A 22,648-nucleotide genomic window follows, 5' to 3' on the forward strand; every position below is an offset into this window, starting at 1 on the left:
TTTTGGTGATATCAGTGTTGTGAGGCTGACTCCATAGCTCTGCCCCACTACACGGACCACTACTCGAAATGCCAAATGTCAGAGAGGCTGTGCTCTGGCAGGGTGAGATCAGAGTTGCTATTCCCTTAATACCCACTTCATAATTTTCTTACAGTGGAGAGGAGCAGGTAAATGAAAAAATGAGTGAAATAAGTTTATCTGCATGGGTGGAAAATGGAGTTGCTGCTGTTGGTTTAAAAAGATCTGGGTCAGGTTTCCTCCACAAGTTTCATTTCGCAAGGGAACACCCAAAATCTAACACTTTCTTAAAACAAAACAAAACAGAAAGAATGTAGATAATGGCATGCCTATCTTCAGGCAGTTTTCAATAGCTGCCAGTGACATTTGTACAAGTGCACAGCAATCACAACAGTGTTGTTGAGCAAGTTGTGCTTTCCTCAGTATTGTTTGTCGACTGCTTAGAAAACGCAACCTGCCTGCACCCTGAGCAGCCTCTTCTTTAGCGAAGGCGCCTGGATCCCACACACAAAATAAGTAGCAATTGTGCAGTTGCTGTCAGCAAGAGAAGACTGTCTTGTTCTGTGACGTGCATTTGCTCTCTGCCTCTTAAGGCACCCAGTGAGTTAACTTGGCCTTGTGATATCATTTTTCAGAGTTGCAAAGTCTCTGCTTCTTTGTAAGAATGCCACCCACATGACAGAGGAGAGCTGTCAAGCTGCAACATGCAGGAGCTACTTCGACACACCTATTCAAGCACCACTTTGTCTGCCCTCGTAGTGCCTCGTGCTCCTCAAGCCTCTGCGTACTGAATGGAGAAACAGAGACCAGGTAAAGTGACATTTATTTTTGAACTGTACTTAAATGGGCTCTGTGCTGCCGTGTACTAAGGTCCCCAGGCAGAGCCTCTCGATTGCACATTTCTATGCATTTTCTTCACGGCATTTGGAGGCGGGGAAATCGTATATGCATCAGGATGGAAACAGCTGCTGGCCACAGTACACTGCTGCCTGCCTTTGTATTTTGACTCTGCTCTTGATGTAAAATTGCTTCTGCTGCTGCTTATTTGATTTTGTTTACTAAAGCATGGGTCATGCAGGGACCATGTGGATGCCTTACTGAGCTGGCTGGGCAGGATGCAGAGGAAATGATCTTGTGATTGGCTTACAGTGGTTTGGACTGAGAACCAGAGACTCCCTAGTTCTCATCATGCCTTGCTTTGTGCTTCTTGTTGAATATGTCATTCTTCTAAAACAGTGGTGAGCATCCCTTCTCATTCAGGCATCTCTCCCTATCCAGGCAAGCAAGAAGCAGCATTGCATAGGCAAAAAATCCAGATAGGCAAGGGGAACATTTGGTCTTCAAGCTGTTGCTGGACTACAACTCCCATCATCCCTCACCATTGGCCATGCTGGTTGGGGCTGATGAGAGTTGGAACCCAATAACAGCTGAGCAGCTACAGATTCCCTATTCCTGTGCTATGACCTGCTTCTCTGTATCTCATAATGTGATGTGAGAAAATATGGATGGATATCCCAAGGGATTTGGGAAATTCTACAAGGCAAAACCAGTTCAGGTAACATTAGGTGAGTGGTTGCCAACCTGTCATGCTCCAAAGGCTAGCCATCTAATTTGACTCAGGAGTCATGGAGTTGATTTGACCTTTTAAAGTCTTGGCTCACATAAATCTTTCCTTGCTGATGAGAATGTTAAGTGAAAATGAAACATGCTTCTTTTATGAGACGGTATTTCCTGCCTTGCAACTTATCATTTCTCACAGAGCTTATTACAGTGGGCTTGTTGTTCGCTTACTAGACCGAACACAGGTATAAGCTGTCTCTGTGCATGTACAGGTATTTGTGTGAAAGGCTGTCCATTGGTTGATTAGTACAGATCAGTTGCAGTGTAAATAAGTGCATAGGTGCATAGAGTGTACACTCACTGACTGTAACCTGCAGTGCTGTATCGAGGCTTTATGTTCAGGTTTTCCAAAAAATGGAACAGTGGTTAAAACACATGAATTACATGGGGATGGTATTCCAGGGTTAACCACCAGCATCTGCAGTAGCAGAGCTTGGAGATATCTTTACCTGATACCAGTGCTTTTTTTCTGGGGGGATGCAGGGGGACACATACCCCTAAACATTTTGTGAATCTAATGGGAGAAGAAACTAAAAAAATAAAACTTTTAGTTTCTTCTCTAGCACTGTGAATCGCCAGTTTCGTTGCTACCCCTGATGGCGGCCTCATTTCCTGTCACGGTTTTTCCTGAGTCTCAGACGGAAGCGAACGTTTAATGTATGAAGCAGTGTGGAATGTGGATGTGTGGTGTTTTACTGATGAAAGTTTGGCCTCATTGAGGGGCAGTATTTCAAAATGAGTAATGCATGTTCTTTGTACTTTTGTCCATTTACTGTATTTATTTTTCCCGATTTGAACTATAAAATGTTGATTTTCTTGAGTCAAAATGAGAGTATCCTTAAAAATTTTTTAAAGAAAAAAAGCACTGCCTTATACCATGGGGACTTGTTTCCACTCTGAGGTGACTAAACTTGAATCATCTAAATCATCTAAGTACAACCAATATAATTAAGGCTCTGGTAACCTCTGGCTTTTGAGTATAGTTGTACCTCCGATTATGAACTTAATTTGTTCTGGAGGTCCGTTCTTAACCTGAAACCGTTCTTAACCGGAGGCACGCTTTTGCTAATGGGGCCTCCTGCTGCTGCAGCCACGCAACTTCCGCTCACATCCCAGGGCAAAGTTCGCTACCAGGAGCCCCTATTTCTGGGCTAGCGGAGCTTGTAACCCAAAGCGTGCGCAAGGAGCGTACGTAACCCGAGGTTCCACTGTGCTGTAGTGTATTGGTCGTGGGGCGGCCTTTGAAGACTTTTAGAAACTGTAGTTCAAAATACAGCTACCATGTTCTTGACTGAGATCTTGACCATCTGGTAGGAATATATTTTACCACTGGTTTGTGGTCCATATGTGAGCTTTATGACTGTTTAGGGGATAGGATTTGAACTCATATCACTCCTGCTCCAAACCGCTTCCTAATTGGTTTTCTATTGTGATCTAAAGGCCTTTGGTCTGTTTTCTGTGTCCATTTTTGTTTTCTCCTTCTGAAATACAGACCTTTTGTTTATTTGCTACCCAGTCTTTCCTATGAGGAGAAGTTCCAACATTTGGGGCTTTTAATTTCAAGAAAATGTGAATAATAAGTGAAACGATAAAAGTGTATAAAAAGGATGACTGGCGTGGAAAAGTGGCTAGAGAAAGGGCTTTCCCCTCTTTCTCGTAACATGAGAGCTCCAATGAATCTGAATGTTGGAAGATTCAGGGCAGATAAAAGAAAGTACTTCTTCACACTGTGCATAATTATGGTATCAAAGTCACTCACACAAGAGACAGGGATGACCAGAAACTTGGATAGTTTTGAAAGAGGGTTGGACAAATTCATGGTGGATAAGGCTACCCTTATCCTTAAGAGCCATCATGGCTAAGCTCTGCCTCCTTTGGTGGAGGCTGTATGCTTCTGAATATCAATTGCTGGAAACTGCAAGAGGAAAGAATGCTGTTCTGCTCAAATCCTGCTTGTGGGCAGAGTAGACAGGCCACTGGCCTGATCCAGCAGGCTCTTCCTAGGTTTATCTTACCGTGTTTTTTAATTGTTATGTTAATTATATGGTATGCTTTTATTTTAAGTTGCTGATGTTATCTGCCTGGAAAGCTTCACTTTGGAATGGAGGGGTGGGATGAAAAAATACTGAAAGAAATAGTGTGGCTGAGGTGATTAACAATGTTGATTAATAAGGCTTAAGGGAAATCATGAGGCTTAGAGGTTCCCCCTCACAGGGCTGCAATTTCCAGCCCTCTTAAACTACAGTACCCAGGATTCCTTGGGAAGAAGTCACAGCCTTTAAATGTGTGTTGGATGCACTTTAAATATATGATGTGGATATACAGGGACTATACGCCTTGGAGAGAACTTCCCTCCAAGCATTTCACTTGAAGAAAAGACATCTTGGCCTACTGGTGACTGGAGAGCTCACCGTACCGAGCCAAGAACAGAAGGGTCAGATGGCTGAGGCAACCTTTAGCGAAGACTTGTAATGCATTGTTTCCTCTGAGACTCCCTGAGCCTTTATTGCGCCTTTAAAATGGAATTTGCAGCCCTGAAAGGCAGAGGGATTTATTTTATTGTGAACATATTTTCCTACTGAAAATGGTCCATATGTTTAAGTATTTGATGAATGCTGCAGTACTTAATAATACTATTTACTACAAATATAGATAGATAGGGAGTAAGCAGGCAGTGTGTGTGTGTGTGTGTGTGTGTGTGTGTGTGTGTGTGTGTGTAGCATCCACACGCAAGCTTTCCAGTGTCCAGATGTTCATGCTCATTTTGATTCCTCCCATGTAAACATTTCCCCTGCAAACAAGCAACCTCTTAACGGTGACAGGAAGCAATGAATTGTTGTTGCTGCTAATTGTGAACTTCATTGGTTCTTGGGAGAAGATTTGGGGTAGAGAATAAGGCTAAAACAAGGAAAGCCATTAAATGGACGCTTTTCTGATGGCAAAATCTATAAGTGATACAAATTACTTAGGAAAGTACTTTTGAGTGGATTGTAATTCTGCCACCACCAGAGCCATGAGTGGGCAGTCAAAAGTCTGAGATGAAGCGTCCTCTATTTCCTTTTCTCTCATGTGATGGGTTTGCAGGGGGCAAGGATCCCCTACCATTTCTGTGTTCTAGTATCCCCATAATTTATGAAATTAGGAAATGGTGGGGTTTGATCAATGGATTTAGCAAGGCCTAAAAAATTTTAAGACAAGCCAGCTTCCTCAGGAGTTTGGTTAGAGAGGTGCTGTCAAAGAGCAAAGGCAGGTGATGACAAAGTCATTGCCCTGACAAAAGGTGAGACATTCAGCATCGGAAAAGAACGGAGAAGGCTACCAGGATTACAGGAGGTGAGATGTCACCGCCTTTGAAACGAAAGTTGCCAGGGTGACAAGGGATGGATGCAGAAGGGGAAGAGTTTTCTTGCAATGACTGTTGGGAAGAAGCAGGTGGAAGTAGGCAGAACTCCATGCAGGGACTGATGGGCAGCAGCCATGCTGGCTGGTTGGAACAGGCTGTTACAGAGAGATGGGGCTTAGGATGCCTCTGAATCCAATACTGGGCTGCTAGGAAAGGATGAGCCCCCCCCCTTGGGATTTAAATGCTGTGAACCCTCTCTACACTTAAACAGGTTGTAGATATGTGCTGTCAAAGAACAAAGGCAGGTGATGACAAAGTCATTATCCTGACAAACCATATTTGTCAACCATATTTACCCTGATAAATCATATTTCATAAAGATGACAGTCCCCACTGTGTCTTGATTTCCCAGCAGAAACACAATCCTAGTTGAGTACCAAGACCACTGGAATTTTGCTACAGCTCAGCAGAGATTGGACTGGCCTGTAATACCTTTACCCTATTCAGTAGAGTATGTCTTACTGAAAGGGTCCCTTCCAGACATTACCATACTGCCAGATCCACTGTACCAGTGTCTGCAATGCCATCTTGCAGATTTCATTATCCTTAAACATATCTCCTCTTGAATACCAGTTAGCTCTTTGCATGCGTGTCAAGGTTTCCTTGATGATTGCTTTGACCTAGCAATTAGCAGCAATTTTGCTGGTCTCCACATTTGCAAATCTGACATTCTCGCATTGAACTGAGAGCAACCCTTGGGGTGGGGAAGCATTTCATATAGATCCCGTTTCTAACTACTTATCAAGATAAATCATGCAGGGGAATGCCCCTCATAACAGATCAAGAATAGGAATCTTACTCCCAGACCACTGCCTAAGGCATATGATCCTGTCCATGAGTCCAACAGGATTGCTGCAAATACTGCCTTTAAACCACCAAGCCTCTTGGGCTTGCCAATCGTAATTACAGCAGTTTGAATCCATGTGATGGAGTGAGTTTCTGTTGCTCTGTCCCAGCTCCTGCCAGCCTAGCAGTTCAAAAGCATACCAGTGCGAGTAGATAAATGGGTACTGCTGTGGCGGGAAGGTAAATGGAGTTTCTGTGCACTTTGGCTTCTGTCACGGTGTCCCATTGTGCCAGAAGCGGTTTAGTCTTGCTGGCCACATAACCCAGAAAGTTTTCTGGGGACAAACACCTGCTCCTTCGGCCTGAAAGTGGAGATGAGCACCACACCCCATAGTCAAATTTGACTGGACTTAACCTTTACCTACTGTGAATAACTTTATTTAAGTTTGATATAAATGTTGCGCTCACTTCTATTTTGTACAACTATATTTAAGTACATTTATTTATACATCAAGACTGACCATGAAAAGGAGGCAGTTGATTTTGACAGAGGTGGAATCTACACACATATAAAAAACATTCTGAAAATGCCTTTTTAAAATGCTTTTTAAAAAATATATTGAATTTCCATAAATTCACCATAGCCATCTAGTACCACATTCTAACAACCACTTGAAACACACTTAAAACATTTTATTTGCAGCTGTGTAGCTGAGTCCTGAGTGAGTTGCCTGTTGTGGCTTTTATTAATGGTGGTACGGATTGAAAGCCCACCTGAGCCATAAGTTGTCAAACTTAATTGGGCTATGTCTGTAAAGTACAAGCCTCTGAGCTGACTGCTTTATACCTAATTGGCAAATAAGTTGCTTTTTGCATTGTTAGTGTTGTTAGTGGCATTCCAGTTTCTCCCCCATTTCATTGCTTGTTTCATTAACCAGCAAAGAAATTGCCCCGCTAAATGCTAAATTCTCTGGCTTTCCTTCATTCCTGATGTGATTTAAATGAATTACCAAGTACATTATAACTATTAATCTGTAAAGTTTTATAGGCATGAACATTAAAATTTTGGCTTATGATTTGTTTGAAGGAGAGCCAAAGTAGGAGTTGCCTATGGAACTATCCAAAAACAGTGTTCTGGATGACGACAATGACGTTTTACCCACCCTTCACCCTAAGGTCCCTGGGCGAGTTTCCACATTAACACACAACATTAAAAACAGTTTTTTTTAAAAAAAAAACTTACACTCACAAAAATAATGTTTGTCCTTAAAATATACACCTCAACTGTCAAAAACCAGTGTAAAGAGATGTGTCTTCAACATTTGCCAGAAACAGTGTAATGAAGGTGTCAGAAGTACCAGGGTGCTTTATGGAATTAAGACGATATGAATAAGAACATAAACATTTGATTTTTGAAAATCAAGAATGCATTCATTAAAAGCAGCAGAAAATTTCAATTAAGGGAGCAATTCTAAGCTTTGGGGGGAGGCAGATTTGAGGCTGTTGGATGCTGTGGGCATCCTTCTCTGTTGGCGGCAAGGAAGGTTCATGGGAGACGCAGTAGAGGCTGGTCCATGCAGGCAAATGAGGTGCTGCCCCACCAGTCTGTCCTCAGCCAGCACCTACCTGCCTGGCTTCTAACAACCAGTTGAGGTGGTAGCACTGGCTTCCTCTCCTCCTCCTCCTCCTAAGTATCAGTGTTGCCCTTGCAGAACCTGCAGGGAGGAGGATGGGGGACAAAACTAGAATCAGTTGGCTTTGCCTGTCATTGGCCATCTACTGTTAGAAGCCTCCTGTTGCAGCAGCAGAAAGCTCCACTGCCATAGCTGAACTGCCAAACGTTTATCTCTATTTTATATAGTTGGACATTTTAGCAAGTGAGGAATAAGTGGAGTGGCTCTGCCAGTTTTTTTTTGAAATATTGGATTAGCCTTTATTAGAGTGAGGATCAGTAAAGTTGTTTTGGAAATGTGCTGATGAGTGGACCCTTCTGGCTTTCCTGCTGAGAGGAATCTCAAAGGGGTTATTTATTTTACCCATGGCATGCATGGGATAGATTAAGTCACTTAATTCTATTGGAGAGCTGGCTTTACTCCAAAGACAAGGAAGATGTGGGTTTTATTAGTCTCTAGTTTGAGATTCTACTGTTTAAAAATGGTTTAGTGGATCTGATTTCTGTATCTTAGCATTATCAATGACCATTGTTTGTCTGTGAAATAAGAGTGCACAAGTTTGCTCAGTGACATCAGGAGGCTTTCAGCACAGCCTAAATGTAAGGTGAGGCTGGGGAGAGGAAGCTAAAGATATCTCTAAGGGATTTTCAACTGCTAGTCTGATCATGTACTCAGTTTGGTTTAAGCTCCATCAAACTCTTTGAGACAAAAGTGTGGTAAGCTGTACTTAGGAACTGCAACTCCGGTTTCTAACCCTTGAAATTGGTTTAAATAATTGGTAATTTAAGTACTTCTAAGGTAGCATTCATACAAGTGGGACAGAATTTCAAGGGACCACTGTGAACATAACATGCTGGAACATTTGGTTTGTGCATGGGTGTTCTTGCAGAACTCCAGTAACCTAAATGATTATTGGTACTAGCATTAGCATTAGCTGGACCACATTGAATTATATTGTGATGGTACACATTTAAATTCTGCAGTCTGCTCTATATGGTCCTCTCTAAGTTTTTATTAAAACTCAAATCACAAACCTTCAGATTCTGCTAATGTACGGCATGTCTGCCATTTTGGATATGCTCCAATGCTATCTGGCCTGTGGTGTCTGCATAGGCTGCTCAGGCAGTTTCTGGCAAGATATGTGATGCAGACACCTTGTTGAAGCTAAGCAGGTCTGGGTCTGGACAGTGCCTGGAGGACAGACTACCAGGTGACTCTCCCCCCCCCCCCAGCAAACTCCCTTGAGTTCTATGATGGAAGAAAGGTGAGATATAAATATTTTTTTAAAATCATATAGAAATAGTGGGGAGTAGTGAACATGGTTCAGAGCAGGAGTTATTTTCCTGCTACTGTCCCTGCCATGCAGCCCATTTTCTGGCCTTATTGTTTGTGCATAATTTATCCATGATTGAGCTTCAATATATCTTTGTCCTCACTTGAGGAGGGGTGTTAGATGCTCAGCCAGCCATTGCTGCTTCACCTGCGGGGCAGGAATCCTGGAACGAAATCAATGCAAATAATAAATGACTGAATGAGCTACGCTTAACATGTAGCTCCTCCTTGGGCTTCCCTTCCATGCAGCTAGCTGCTGGCTACCCGGGGCAGCATGGAGAGAAAGTGGCGGTCCCACTGTGCAAGGGCAATAAGACTGACTAGCTTCTAGAGACTCTGAATTTTCCACAAATAATATTTTGTGTACCATCAAAAAATAGGTCTGAATGCCATGTTCTCTCTTCACTTCTCTCCTGTTTTGAGGCTTAGGCTGGAACATGCAGACCTGGATATGCTTGGGTGACATGCAGCAAGGAACAGCACTATTGCAGACATCAATGTGCTCATTGCGAATTTGGGAATGTGTCGTTTCCCTCCCTCTTGAAAAATCATAGCAAGTCATTTTTGACTGGCAAGAATGTTAGCTGTTAATACTACCTAGAGCTGATTTTCCAAGTCAAATATTTCAAATAGACAATATGCAATCGGTTTGAATGCTTTCCTGTTCTCTACTTCCAGTTGCAAACTTGAACTAGCTTCAGAGTGACACTGAATAGTGAGTAATCACATTCTCTCTCCCCCCCCCCCTTCTAGTAACATACACTACAATGGGTTTTGTTGATTTTTTTCCAGGATCAGAGCCTTCCTTGTTTAGTTTGGCTGAATAGAGCAAAACAATAGGTTAAACTCTCATTCAGCGTTCCAGCGATAAGTTGGCTTTTTGTCCACTTCTTTGCTTTGTGACCTGAAATGCTATTAGCATAATGGAATGGAATTTGGTCCACATATTCATATCACAACTCTGGGTTACATGTAAGAACACCAGCTCTATCCTAACACTTCCATAGTATACGACCATTCATAGCTGAGATGCCACCTGGGCCATAAAATCTTTCCTACCTCCCCCCTATTTTCAAAGTTGTGAGAAAAATGCAACCCCTTACAATGTGTAAGTTTTGCACATTCAGTTTTGCACATTCTGCATTTCTAGCATAAACTCCAGAGACAGTCTCACCACCCATTTTCAGGGGAGGAATAATGCAAAGGCATTACGATGCAACATCCCATGAAGATTGAGAAATCGTGATAAAATGTTGCATGGTGTAATTCCTGTTTGAAGTTCAAACACTTGCTCAACCCCATACACCGGCTTTCTAATCTAAGGTGTCTACATATTACTTTACAATATTGAAATGTGTTACATGCCTCTGAGATAGATGGCGCAACCGGGGGAGGCACGTGGGTTCTATCATCAGGATCGGCTGTGAGTTTTTTAAAACTCGAAAGAGCAGCCACTATGATGAGGAGATAGTTTTTGGCCCATTTTCCCATGTTGCTTTCATAATGTAATTGGAACACCACCTGCCAAAGCTGCTATTTGTGATGGAGGTGGGGAAGGGAAGAAACACACAACAAACACAACCTACCAAACATTTGAAGCACATTTAAAGTATAGAGATTCTCCTAAAGAATCGTGGGAGTTCTCATTTGTTAAGGGCATTGGGAATTGTAGCTGGGTGTGGGTAAACTACCATTCCCAGGGGTGGGGGTGGGGGAAGAACCATGTGGTTTAAATGTGGGGTGGATTTGACCACAGGTACCACATGGTATCTATATATTTTCTCCCATGAGACAAAAGGCAGGTAGTTTGGAGTTGAAACCGCTTTCTCCCAGTACAGCCAGATGGAATTTCCCCCCTGCATTTCCCTGACCATTCTCCATACTTTTCTCAAATAATAAAAGAAATTGCATTTGAAAAATTATCAGAGAAATTCAAAGAAAAAGATCAGAGAAAATACTATTGGGGGGCACAGGTTTTTTGTTGCACTTACCTTATCTTTGAGGTAGCCAAGGGGTGTTTGTGAGTATTGTTTTGTAAGTAATCCAGTGATTTGCCCTCTGCAACTCCATTGTCTGAGGTTTCCTGTAAGTGCAGGAAGGCAGCACGGCTGCCAGACAGCTGCTCCTACTTTTCAGAAATTTTAAAAATAAAAGCAAATCCTTCCCTTAAAACACACCAACTTCAGGTGCTAGGAAGTAGTCCTACAGCTCCCATCATCCTTCACCATCAGTGGGCTGGGGTCATTGAGGATTGTAGTCCATAAAACGTGAAGGGAGCCAGGTTGCGGAATAGGACATATTTGATAAATGGGCTATAGGGAACCAGCACACTGTTGGCGTCTTCGACTGGACTGTGCATCCATTGCATATGCAAACTCTTTTCGGCGCTTCTGTGGCGATTAGTGATTTGCTATACTAGCAGGCCGAAGAATTTTTGTCCTTGTAGCTATCTGTGGCCTGATATTGGGAAAGGTGATATCATTTACCACCCAAGCGGTCCCTTGCCTCAGTGACTGAGATGGAGTCGAATATCACACTTTGTCAAAATGTTTAATTACGCATTCCTAACTCGTGCAGCCTTGGGCTCCCCCCAAGGCAAGGATGCTAATCTAATTGCTATCTAAACCACCACCATAAGATCCTCCCCCGCACACTTGCTGCACGTTTGTTTCAGTCTGGTTTGGCAATCCCTTTGAAGCCTTAGAAGAGGTTATCTATGTTCTCCCCAGCAAACGCAGGCAGGGTGTGTCACTGCGGAGGTGCATGTGATAGCAGAATGAGTTATACAGGAATTTCTCCCAGAGGCCACGGTTGCCTCTCTGTTTGGTCTGAGTGCCAACAGATACGATCATTGGATAAGTATCCAAAATGCAATTACAGAAGTTTTGAGACAAGGGGCTGCCTTCACTCATGTTAATGGCACAATTGAAAGCAAGCATTCTCCGGCTGCAATCTTAAGCACCCTTACAAGAGAGCAAAGCCCCACCAAACATTGTGGGACATATTTCAGACTAAACACATGTAAGATTGCACTGTCGGACTTTTTGGTAAGTGTGAAGTGTGCACTAAAGATTATCTTCTCAGTCTTATCTTCCTTTGTAGACTCATGCTGAACTCCTCTATCTATAGCTATCTGCATAGAGGGAAGGCTTTGATGGCTCGTGCTTATTGCGTAACTCTACGATTTGCAGGGAGGGGAAAACAACATACAGGATTTGTAAAAAAAGGGATCAGAAAGTGCTCCAAAAGGACCTCTCCAAACTGAGTGAATGGATGGTGAAATGGCAAATGCAATTCAATATAAACAAATGTCAACTGAAGAATGTCATGACAAAAATAAAATAAAATAAAATCTTAATTTCACATATACACTAAAGGGTTTGAACTGGCAGTGACTAACCAGGAACGAGACCATGGGGTTGTAGTGGATAGTTCGATGAAGTTGTCAACCCAGTGTGTGGCAGCTGTGTAAAAAGCAAATTCTATGTTACGGATCATTAGAAAAGGAATTGAAAATAAAAGTGCTGGTATCATACCGCCATTATACAAATCTATTGTGCATCCACATATGGAATACGATGTACAGTTCTGACCACCTCACCGCAAAAAATGATACTGTAGAGTTGGAATGGTTCAGAAAAAAGCCACCGAAATGATCAAGGAGACAGAGCAACTCCCCACGAAGAAAGGTTGCACCGTTTAGGACTTTTTAGTTTACACAGAAAAGGTGAGTATGGAACAGCATGAACGAAGGTTACGCATGGCATAGAGAAAGTGGATAGAGAAAAGTTTTTCCTCTCTCACACACATAACACCGGAACTTATAGACACCCAGTGGAGCTGAATGATGGAAGAGTCAGGGCAGACAGAAGAACTTCACATAGCGAGTTGCTAAACTGTGGATTTCGCTCCCCCAGGAGGCAGTGATGGTCCCCAACTTGGATGGTTTAAAAAAAAGGATTGGACAAGTTCACAGAAAAGAAGGCTATCAGTGGCTACTAGCTATGCCCTGCTTCCATGGTCTTATAGAAATGCATGTCTATAATTCATAGCAGTTAATAATACTAATGTTCAGAGGCAGCAATGCTTCTGAATGCCAGTTGGTGGAAACCGCAGAAGGGCAGAGGGATCTTATGCCCAGGTCCTGCTTATAGGTTTTCCATAGTCATCTGAATACCCACTGTCCATTGGCCTGATCCAGGAGACTTGGCATAAGTCCTGTGGTAAGCAGAAGGATGCTGGGTGGTGGTGGCTGTCTCTCTAATGTTGTGTTATGCCACACCCCCATGTAATCCTACCCCCATGAAATTCATTTTTGAGACTGGCACCCCAGCCTGCTCTCAAAATTTTAAATGCACTCCCCCCCACCCCACTCCAGGAATGTTGGTGACTCGAGGTTACTGGAACCATGTAACCATGTTAGCTCCTAGAAAGGATATTGCAGCGTCATTGCTCCTCCCATGTCCTTTTAACACAGCATGGGATGGGAGCTAAGCAAATATTTGGCTTAGTAATATGTCACCTGAACCCAGGATCATTAGACCAATGATGACTAATTCACCTATTGCCACTCTTCTTTGTAGCCTTTCCCGTCCTAGTGTCTTGTGGACGTTGTTGCAATACAATTCCCATCAGCCCTGACCATTGGGTGTGCTGATCACAAGTGCATCAGTTTGGGAAAAGCTGGCCTACTTGGTGAATGAGTCCTCTGAAACTATTGTTGAAAGTGTGTGTGTGTGTGTGTGTGTGTGTGTGTGTGTGTATCGCTAGGAGGTTTGGAGTGGTCATGTTTGTGACAAACAATTCAGATGGTCCACAAAATGGGATGGGGGAAGCATGAAAAATGGAGCCTTGAATTTCTGGCATGGCTGCCCTGTAGAGTTTTGCTTCATTGCATTTTCACACCATAGCATTGGAAGCTCAAGCTATCAGATGGACAGGAGAGAAAGATCCTGGGAAAGTGTTCAAAAGCTTTTAAACATGCCATTCATCCACTGGAAGTGAGGGAGGGAGAGTCAACAGCATCGGGAAGTTTTTTGGCAAACCACCTGCGGTCTGCAGATCACAGGGTGAGAACCAATAATTTAGAGCAAACAAATAAACAGATCAACCACAGGTTCACCACAGAAACCTCTCCCACATCCTCTGAAGGTAATCAAAATGTGTGTAGCTTTTTTAAAAAAGAAATTTATTTCTGTGTTGTTGTTTTTTTAAAAAATACAGTCCTACTGCAATGACCCAAACAGCTTGCCATCATTCAATATCGTAATAGTCCTACATAGAAACAAAAGAAAAAGAAAACTGAATCTTTTGGATATGTTGAGATGACTAAAGTAGTGTAATTTCTGGGGATCATTGAAATTTTAAGAACATTTTTGTATCAAATAATTAAAAAGCAATGTGAAGTTATGGGAGGGGATAGGAATGCCCACAGCAATGTGACTAGAAGCTTGATTGCAGAGGAATCTTCCTGCCATGTGATCCTGGAGATAATCAGCATAGGAATGATTTGTGAAAGTTCCATGGATTGACTTCTGCTTCTCCAAGGAAGCTTTGCCTCTCTCCGTTTGGCTTTTGAAACTGCTCCCTCGCCTGTTCTGGGGTTTCCTCCAACCACCTGGGTCAGATTTGGTAGAGGGGTGTTCCTGTAAGGAGGTGAGGGAGAGGAAGTTGTTGGATTCAATCAAATGTCATCATTTACATCTTTCTGGTTTAATACATGATAAAAAGGATTTCACCTGCACCCCTTTTTCTCTGAGCTGGAGAGCCTTTCTCTTCACCGAACTTTATCACATAGTTCATCCACTTTAGCTTATGAAGGAGGCCAGACAACGTTTGAATCAATAAACAGATTTTGTTGTAAGATTCACCGCTATGTGATGGTCATCTTCTAGATTATTCAAAATTCAAGTTAGGACCTAAATTTTTATCTCTATACCTTTTATTTGGAAAGTAATCTCAGCTGCCTAAAATGACCTTTACGGTGACAACACTAAAACTTTGGGATTTCCTATGTTAGGGAGGTCCTAGCACCCCCCCCCCCATCAGCAAGTGAAGACTTTTATCTTCTGGTCAAAATTTGACCTAGCAGGTTGTTCTGTTTCAATTCTTCTTAGCTTGCTAGCTTTGGGGAAATTATCCGCCATCATTTTGTATTGCTTTATTGTGTTATTGGCTGGTTTTTAACGTTTTAAGGATGTTGCAAGTAGCCTTGGGTATATTTTAAAGCCTTTATTGAATAGCATAGGAAGCAGCTGCAACAGTTATACATTACAGAGTGGATTCCATCTTTCTTTGCTTACCTGCCTGGATTTCTCTTCCCTGGCACCCTCACTTGTTGGCATGGTTGTTACTTTTAACTATTTGTGTCTGGAGTCCTCAGGTAAGGTATCTGTTAGAGATCTAGGCAGATACTGCTGGACTCCTACTCCCACCATGCTTGACTATTGACCATGCTGACTAGCACTGATGGAGTTGAAGTCCAACAAGATCTGAAAAGCTCCATTTTGGCTACCGCTGGGCATGGTTGCACCATGCTGCACAGCATACCATCTGAATTATGGTCTCCCTGTGTGAGGTTCATATCATCATGTGTTTTGGGGGTTAGTCTGGATTACTTCTGAACAGGCCCTGATTAGTGGGTTGTGCCCAACTGGTTGCACCAGTAGAACTGCCAGATACAATCACAGTGGCTCCGACTGTTTCCCTTGTTACAGAGATTACTCCCTACCTGGATTCCTTGGAGGGAGAATGGGAGAAGAGGGCTTAATCCTTTCTCTCCCCTTCCCTATAAGGAATGTGCTAATTTGGTCCTTATAAAATGAGAACAAAAGAGAATAGCTAAGAAGCTTCAGCTGTAAGACAAAATCAGAACTAATCTAGGAGACCTTTAGGGCACAGAGAAATCTTGAACTCTTAACAGGGAAGAAGAAGAATCTGTTGGGAGTGTTAATACTGTGAACCTTCCACTTATGCTCAAGCCTCCTGAGACCCCCTTTGAAAGGAAACTGAACTATGAATGAATGCTGTCCCAATCCCCACAGCTGGGCTGTGTTTGGGAGCCAAATCATTCTCCATCATGGTAATATGGGTGACGTAGAGGTGTCAAATTTTGGGAAGGAAATTCTGGGCATTGGGTCTGTGGCTGATGTAAAGCTGTGCTGTCTATGGGGATGTGGCTGTCAACTGAGGTGGTATAGGATCTGGCATGAATGTACTCCTTGCTTGTGCCACCTACATCCTGCCCACAACTCCAGCCCATTTAGCTTGTCTGCCTGTATAGCTTTGCCATTGAAATGGCTCATTTATGAAAGCATTCCACCAGTGTATCTGAGGTGCTTCACCAGGGTGAATGTGATATGATGGCAGCGGGACTATTGCAGTGGTCTTCCACCAGTTTCTAATAATGACTCTTGTTTGCCTGGATGGAAGCTACAGAACAGTGTGTGAGTGTGTGGAGAAATTTGCCTACTGTACAATGATAAAATTTATATCCACTGGCCCACCCACTCACTTTTGTCTCTGGCCTTGTCCACCAGTGGCTTGTGGTCCCTGGCAGGCTACCCAAAGGGGAATGTGGCCCTTGGGAGCAAAAGATTGTTCATTTCTTCTAGCTTCTGAATGCTCTACATAAAAATTACTGGCTGAGTTCTGTAAAGTCTGGCAATGAAAACTGATTTATCATAGGATTTCCATCATTTCCAAACTTCTACTTTAACCCTTGACAGTAATGGGGTGATATGATCCTTATTTTGTGACAAGTGAACATGAAAAGAGATGGAGATGCTTAGGGGAGAAAAAGAACAGTTAAAACAAATCAGAGACTAAGCCATTTTTTTTTTGTAAATATGGCCAGTAACTTGTGCAGTCTGAACCTAATACCCACTCTTGTCTAGATTTGTGCTCTGTTCAGGGGTCCTGGGGAGGCATTGCAGCATTCTATGAAATACTTATCAAACAATTAACTTTTAGCTGATTACCCAGATACAGTGGTACCTCAGGTTACATACGCTTCAGGTTACAGACTCCACTAACCCAGAAATAGTGCTTCAGGTTAAGAACTTTGCTTCAGGATAAGAACAGAAATCGTGCTCCGGCAGCGCAGCAGCAGCGGGAAGCCCCATTAGCTAAAGTGGTGCTTCAGGTTAAGAACAGTTTCAGGTTAAGAACGGACCTCCGGAACGAATTAAGTACTTAACCCGAGGTACCACTGTATTGCTGGAGGAGACTCTTGAGAGTCCCATGGACTGCAAGAAGATCAAACATATCCATTCTTAAGGAAATTAGCCCTGAGTGCTCACTGGAAGGACAGATCGTGAAGCTGAGGCTCCAATACTTTGGCCACCTCATGAGAAGAGAAGACTCCCTGGAAAAGACCCTGATGTTGGGAAAGATGGAGGGCACAAGGAGAAGGGGATGACAGAGGACGAGATGGTTGGAAAGTGTTCTCGAAGCTACTACAAACATGAGTCTGACCAAACTGCGGGAGACAGTGGAAGACAGGAGTGCCTGGCGTGCTCTGGTCCATGGGATCACGAAGAGTTGGACACGACTAAACGACTAAACAACACCACCACCACCACTGTATTGCTTAGCATTAATGACACTTTTGTTTGGGCAAAGGTTTTGTGACACCTTTGCATTGCTTGCGCCCCCTTACCTTCTCCCAACTTCATCAGCTTTAAACTTCTGAAGGATGGGGTGAGAATAGAAAGCTTTAGGTTCGTTCACAAAATACGGATCACACAGCCAGCTGCAAACTGCTTCCTCTCGCCCTTGCTGAAATAATTTAATTCTGACCTTCACTGGATAACTCTGTCCATTTTCACAGCTGGGAGTCACAGTTGTCCATATTCCATAAACACATCTGAAAAGTCCACATGGATCGCTTATTGTTACGTTATTCTTGCAGTTTCTTTTGCTTCTTTAGATTCCAGGTATAAAAAGAGAAAGGGTGTAGTCTTCTGTTTGGCTGACTCTCTGACTTGAGCCTTAACCATTCTGCTTGTCTCTTGACATTCCTCTTCTATTTTTCATTTTTCAATTATACCGTCCCTTTTAAGGAATTTGTCATCCTCATTCCTCCCTACTCGCTTGGAGAATGCAGCCATTTCTGTTCAAGATGTGTCAGCTTCTCTGTTTTCCAGAATGTAATTGGCAGCTTGTTTCTACATGCTGAGTAGGTGGGAAAACAGATTGCTGAATGTAAGGCTTTAGGGAATATAACTCACAAGCGAGAAATTGTCCTTTTCTGTGCTGCAGCTTTTTAAATTGCATAAATGGTTAGTGTGAACCTGCATATTCTTCTTTTCTCTGAAGAGCTAGATCGGTGAATAATGATATCGTGTGTGTACCAGCTTGGTGTTTATCATTTTTTGGTGCATTCCTATATTTTAAATTACATTCTTTAAATTTTTTATTTAAAAGGCATAGCAACTATTTTGGATCCTGCTGGCATTTTTATTAGTGAGAAATGGCTTTAAGTTTATTGTGAATGTATTTTAAAATGCTGCATGGTATTTAGAAATGGCAAGCTATTTAGAAATGCAGTCATAGTTTTTCTAGCAGATTTGATATTTACTTACGGTCCAAGAGCTTCCCTTTTTATTGCTTTTCAGAGCAAAATATTTTGAAACTAGTGCATTGCTTGAAATTGCTCTCTCTCCCAACCAAAATCATGCATTACAACTTAACAATGAAGACATACCCTCCAGTGAAAATAGGTACGTCCTATTCCTTATCCTCCAACATTTCTCTGATGAAGATAGGGACGCCCTAAGGAAAAGCGGACATTCCAGGATTAAATCAGAAACTGGGATGGCTTCTGTAAATCTGGGACTGTCCCTGGAAAATAGGGACACTTGGAGGGTCTGTGAGGTAAATGCTCTGAGCGTAGAATTTACAGCACACAACAGCCATACATTTAATAGAGGCTATGGCTGCAAACGCACCATACATTGAAAGTGCATTGAAAACACAATGTTTTCCCCAACAAATCTTGAGAAATGTAGTTTACCTTCCCCAGAAGTACAATTCCCAGCACTCTTAACAAACTACATTTTCCTGGATTCTTTTGGAGCGGGGGAAATAATGTGCTTAAATTGCATGGTGTGAATGCAGCCTATGCCCAGAATCCCTGGGACTTTTCCCTTTGTTTCTTTGAGTGGCAGATCGCCATGTCATGTTGCAAGGTACTTTGGGAAGATGTTATCTGTTATGTATTCAGTGGTCTGTGTTTGCCTGAGTTTGAGTCTGGACTAAGAATTCTGAGCTCCTGTGTTCTGATTCAATACATGATATCCAATCATAGAACATTTCAGAATTCGGGCCTCTGCCATTGGCCCTTAAACTCTGAGTCACGATTCGCAGCTTGGAAGTTTAGACAGCCAATCACATTGGGAGTGGGAGTGGCCCGGGCCTTCAGAAATGTATATAAGCAGTTGCTTTGCCGCTGTTATTCAGTTCTGTAGTTCAGTATAGGTTATTGCTGTTATCACTGTGCCTTGCCTTGTGGGAACCCACCTGCACTTCATTCTCCATTCCAAAATAGAAGTGGAAAGTGAGATGAGGGGTTGTGGCATAAGAAATACTAGTCTAAAGTTCCTATAGGCATGTGGAACTAGGTGTGTGATGCTTTGGATCCAGGGCCACTAAAATTTCTACTACAGTGGTACCTCTGGATATGAATGGGATCCGTTCCGGATCCTCGTTCACATCCTGAAGTGAACGTAACCCGCGCCTGCACGTGCGCGTGTCACAATTTGCCGCTTCAGTGCATGCGTGTGACGTCATTTTGACTGTCTGCGCATGCACGAGCGGTGAAACCTGGAAGTAACGTGTTCCGTTACTTCTGGGTCACAGTGGAGCGCAACCCGAAAGCGCTCAACCTGAAGCATATTTAACCCGAGGTATGACTGTATGTCTTAAAAATAAAAGGACAGGTAAGAAGAAATGAGTTCTACAATGTCCTATTTAAAGAGCTGGTATTCTATAGGTTACTGTTGGAAATTCCTTGGATTTATTATTTTATCCACAGTTTCAAACATCTGTATATATATTTTTTTATTCTGTAAAATTTAGGAGAAGAATTTATTCTTTCCCACAAGGAAATCAACAGACCATTCTATTGTCGTATCGCATGATGATGCCTTGGCTTATCAAGATGGACAGCTTGTTGTGCATACTCCATAAAACCTTCTGAAGCCTGCCAGGTTTCTTTTTTTCCCTTTCAAAATATACATGCAGAACAAAAAAACTAAGCACAGCAAACAACAACATACTCTTGATCACTCAGGTTGTGATGGGGCAGTGTTGTGATTTTTCAAAATGGATTGTAGGTTGCTTAGGAGCAGTGCTATTTTTCTAGAAAAAGAGAACACCCTTGGATGGTGGAGGAAATTGGCTCACAATAATCACACTAAAGCAGGCATGGGGAACCTCCAGATTTTCCTAGACTACAACTCCCATCATTCCTGGCTATTAGCCATGCTGGCTGGGACTGATGCAAGTTGTGATGCTCCAGCTGTTGTTAGACTCCCAAGTTTCCCCTCCCTGTTTGTGCACTTATATATTATATTATGCAGAGCTTGGGAATTTAGTACTCTTGCCCACAATCTCCTTTTAATACTCTCTTATTTCTGGCCAGTGGCAAAGATCCAAATAAACAGTTTCGCCATATTGATCACATTGATCTTATCCGTTGACTACTGCTGCTGGATTCAATGCTGGGCATTTTGCCACCAGCAGCTAGTGGGAATGAAAAAAATGCATGTAAATTGATGTAAACGTTTTGCATGACCCACAAATCTATTGTACAATCAGCACTTGTCTCTTTCTTAGGACTTGGCAGGATTTTATATAGGTTACTGCTGGGAATTCCTTAGAGTTGACAGAGACTCTGAGGGGAAGAAACTATAGAAGTTGGATTGATTTCCAAAATTTACAATACAAAGCTTTTTTGCTGATTAATATTACACACAGACACAAACAGACAGACACACACACACGTATCTGAAAGACTTTCTTGCTTTGGTTACCATACAACTTTGACTGTAAACAACGCTGTAGTCCTTCGATGGAGGCCTGGTGGCTACAGAAACTGTTTTCTGATAAACAGGTCAATAAATGTCTACACACAGGAGCAGATCTGGCATATCCCTTCCACTAGAGGGCCATGTGAAGTGCTCTTATTAACAGATGGGTAGTGCAAAGACATGAACACATCCAACCAGTTAATTCTGAGGCCAGTTAGTTTCTAGGCCCAGCACCAGGTTTGGGTGCTTAGCTTTAAACTCCTTCAAGGTCCGGGACCAACATCTATTAGAAACGTGCCGTCCCTATCTAAGCCCTTATGCCATGCACATTCAGCACAGACAAGGCCGTGTCCATGAGCTTTACTCTGTGCAAAGGAAAAGCATCAGCCACAAGGAGAAGATTCTTTCCTATAATTGCCCTGAGGCTGTGGAATTCCAGCCCTAGTGAAGTTTGCACAGGGGTGTAGCGTGGGGTGGGTGCTTGCCCTGTTGCATCCTCCTCATGTCATTCTTCCAGCCTGCACTATATATGTTTGACTGGGGCAACCCAGTCAGATGGGCACGGTATGTATGTATGTATTTATGTATGTATGTATGTAAAGGTAAAGGTTAAGGTACCCCTGACTGTTAAGTCCAGTAGTGGACGACTCTGGGGTTGCGGCGCTCATTTCGCTTTACTGGCCGGGGGAGCCAGCGTACAGCTTCGGGTCATGTGGCCAGCATGACTAAGCCACTTCTGGTGAACCAGAGCAGCGCCCGGAAACGCCATTTACCTTCCCGCCGGAGTGGTACCTATTTATCCACTCACACTTTGACATGCTTTAGAACTGCTAGGTTGGCAGGAGCAGGGACTGAGCAACGGGAGCTCACCCCATCGTGGGAATTCGAACTGCTGACTTTCTGATCGGCAAACCCTAGGCTCTGTGGTTTAACCCACAGCACCACCCACGTCCCTATGGATGGATGGATTAATGATGTATATATGTATGTATGTATGTATGTATGTATGTATGAATAAATAAATATTGAATAGGATGTCCCTATTTTAATCAGAGAAAAGTTGGAGGGTATGTCTATGTATTAAATCTGATACATAAATAGTGACCAAATAGACAGACTAACCACGGACAAAGTGAATCCATGGATCTGGAATGCCAGCGCCCTCCCCCTTTTTCATTTCTCTCTCCCCCCCCCCACATCCCTTTCTCACTTAGTCCATATGCTGAGAGGCAGCACTATTCCTTCTTTTGAAAGTTGTGGTGCAGAGGGGTAGTGGGGTCCTAATTTTCCTTATTCCCTCTTGATGTATCATTACCAGAATGAAAAAGGACGTCTCAAGAGCTTTTTTTAAACAGCGACTACTCGAGGCATTTTATAAAGGGGGAAGAAACAGCAAGATAATAGGGTTCGGTTGGGGGTAGCCAGTTTCTGAATGGGCGCCTTGTCTGCCTTTTCTTTGGCTTGAAACCTGGAGCTGTTGTTCCTATTTCAGTTCAAACTGTCACCTTTAGCTCTTGATGGCTTTACTGCCCTTGCTGCTGAACCTCGACAGATTGGGGCTTATTTACCTATTCACACTCTGCTGTGGAACCTCATTAATAGGCTTATTAGCCACACTATTCACGTGCAGCAGAATTGACAAAAAGGATTCTGGCCACTTTGAGAAGAAGAGGGGCATGGTGATGATAATAATAATATAAAAAAAAACCCGTAAAGAGATTATTCCTTCATTCAGCATCCTAACTAGTGTGAAAAGCTTCCTGGGCTTTCTGAGATCACTTGAA

General features: G+C 42.8%; 1 protein-coding gene across 1 annotated transcript in view; it reads left to right on the plus strand.

The window, feature by feature from the left end:
- Positions 1–684: 684 nt before the first annotated feature.
- Positions 685–22,648, plus strand: part of FGFR2 (fibroblast growth factor receptor 2) — a 141,699-nt gene continuing 119,735 nt past the window's right edge. The window contains exon 1 of the mRNA XM_081863653.1: positions 685–828. The gene's annotated coding sequence lies outside the window, so the exon portion shown is untranslated. The remainder of the gene's footprint in view (positions 829–22,648) is intronic.

This window comes from Podarcis erhardii, assembly GCF_964252035.2.
Source record: "Podarcis erhardii genome assembly, chromosome: 5".
Lineage (NCBI taxonomy): Eukaryota > Metazoa > Chordata > Lepidosauria > Squamata > Lacertidae > Podarcis > Podarcis erhardii.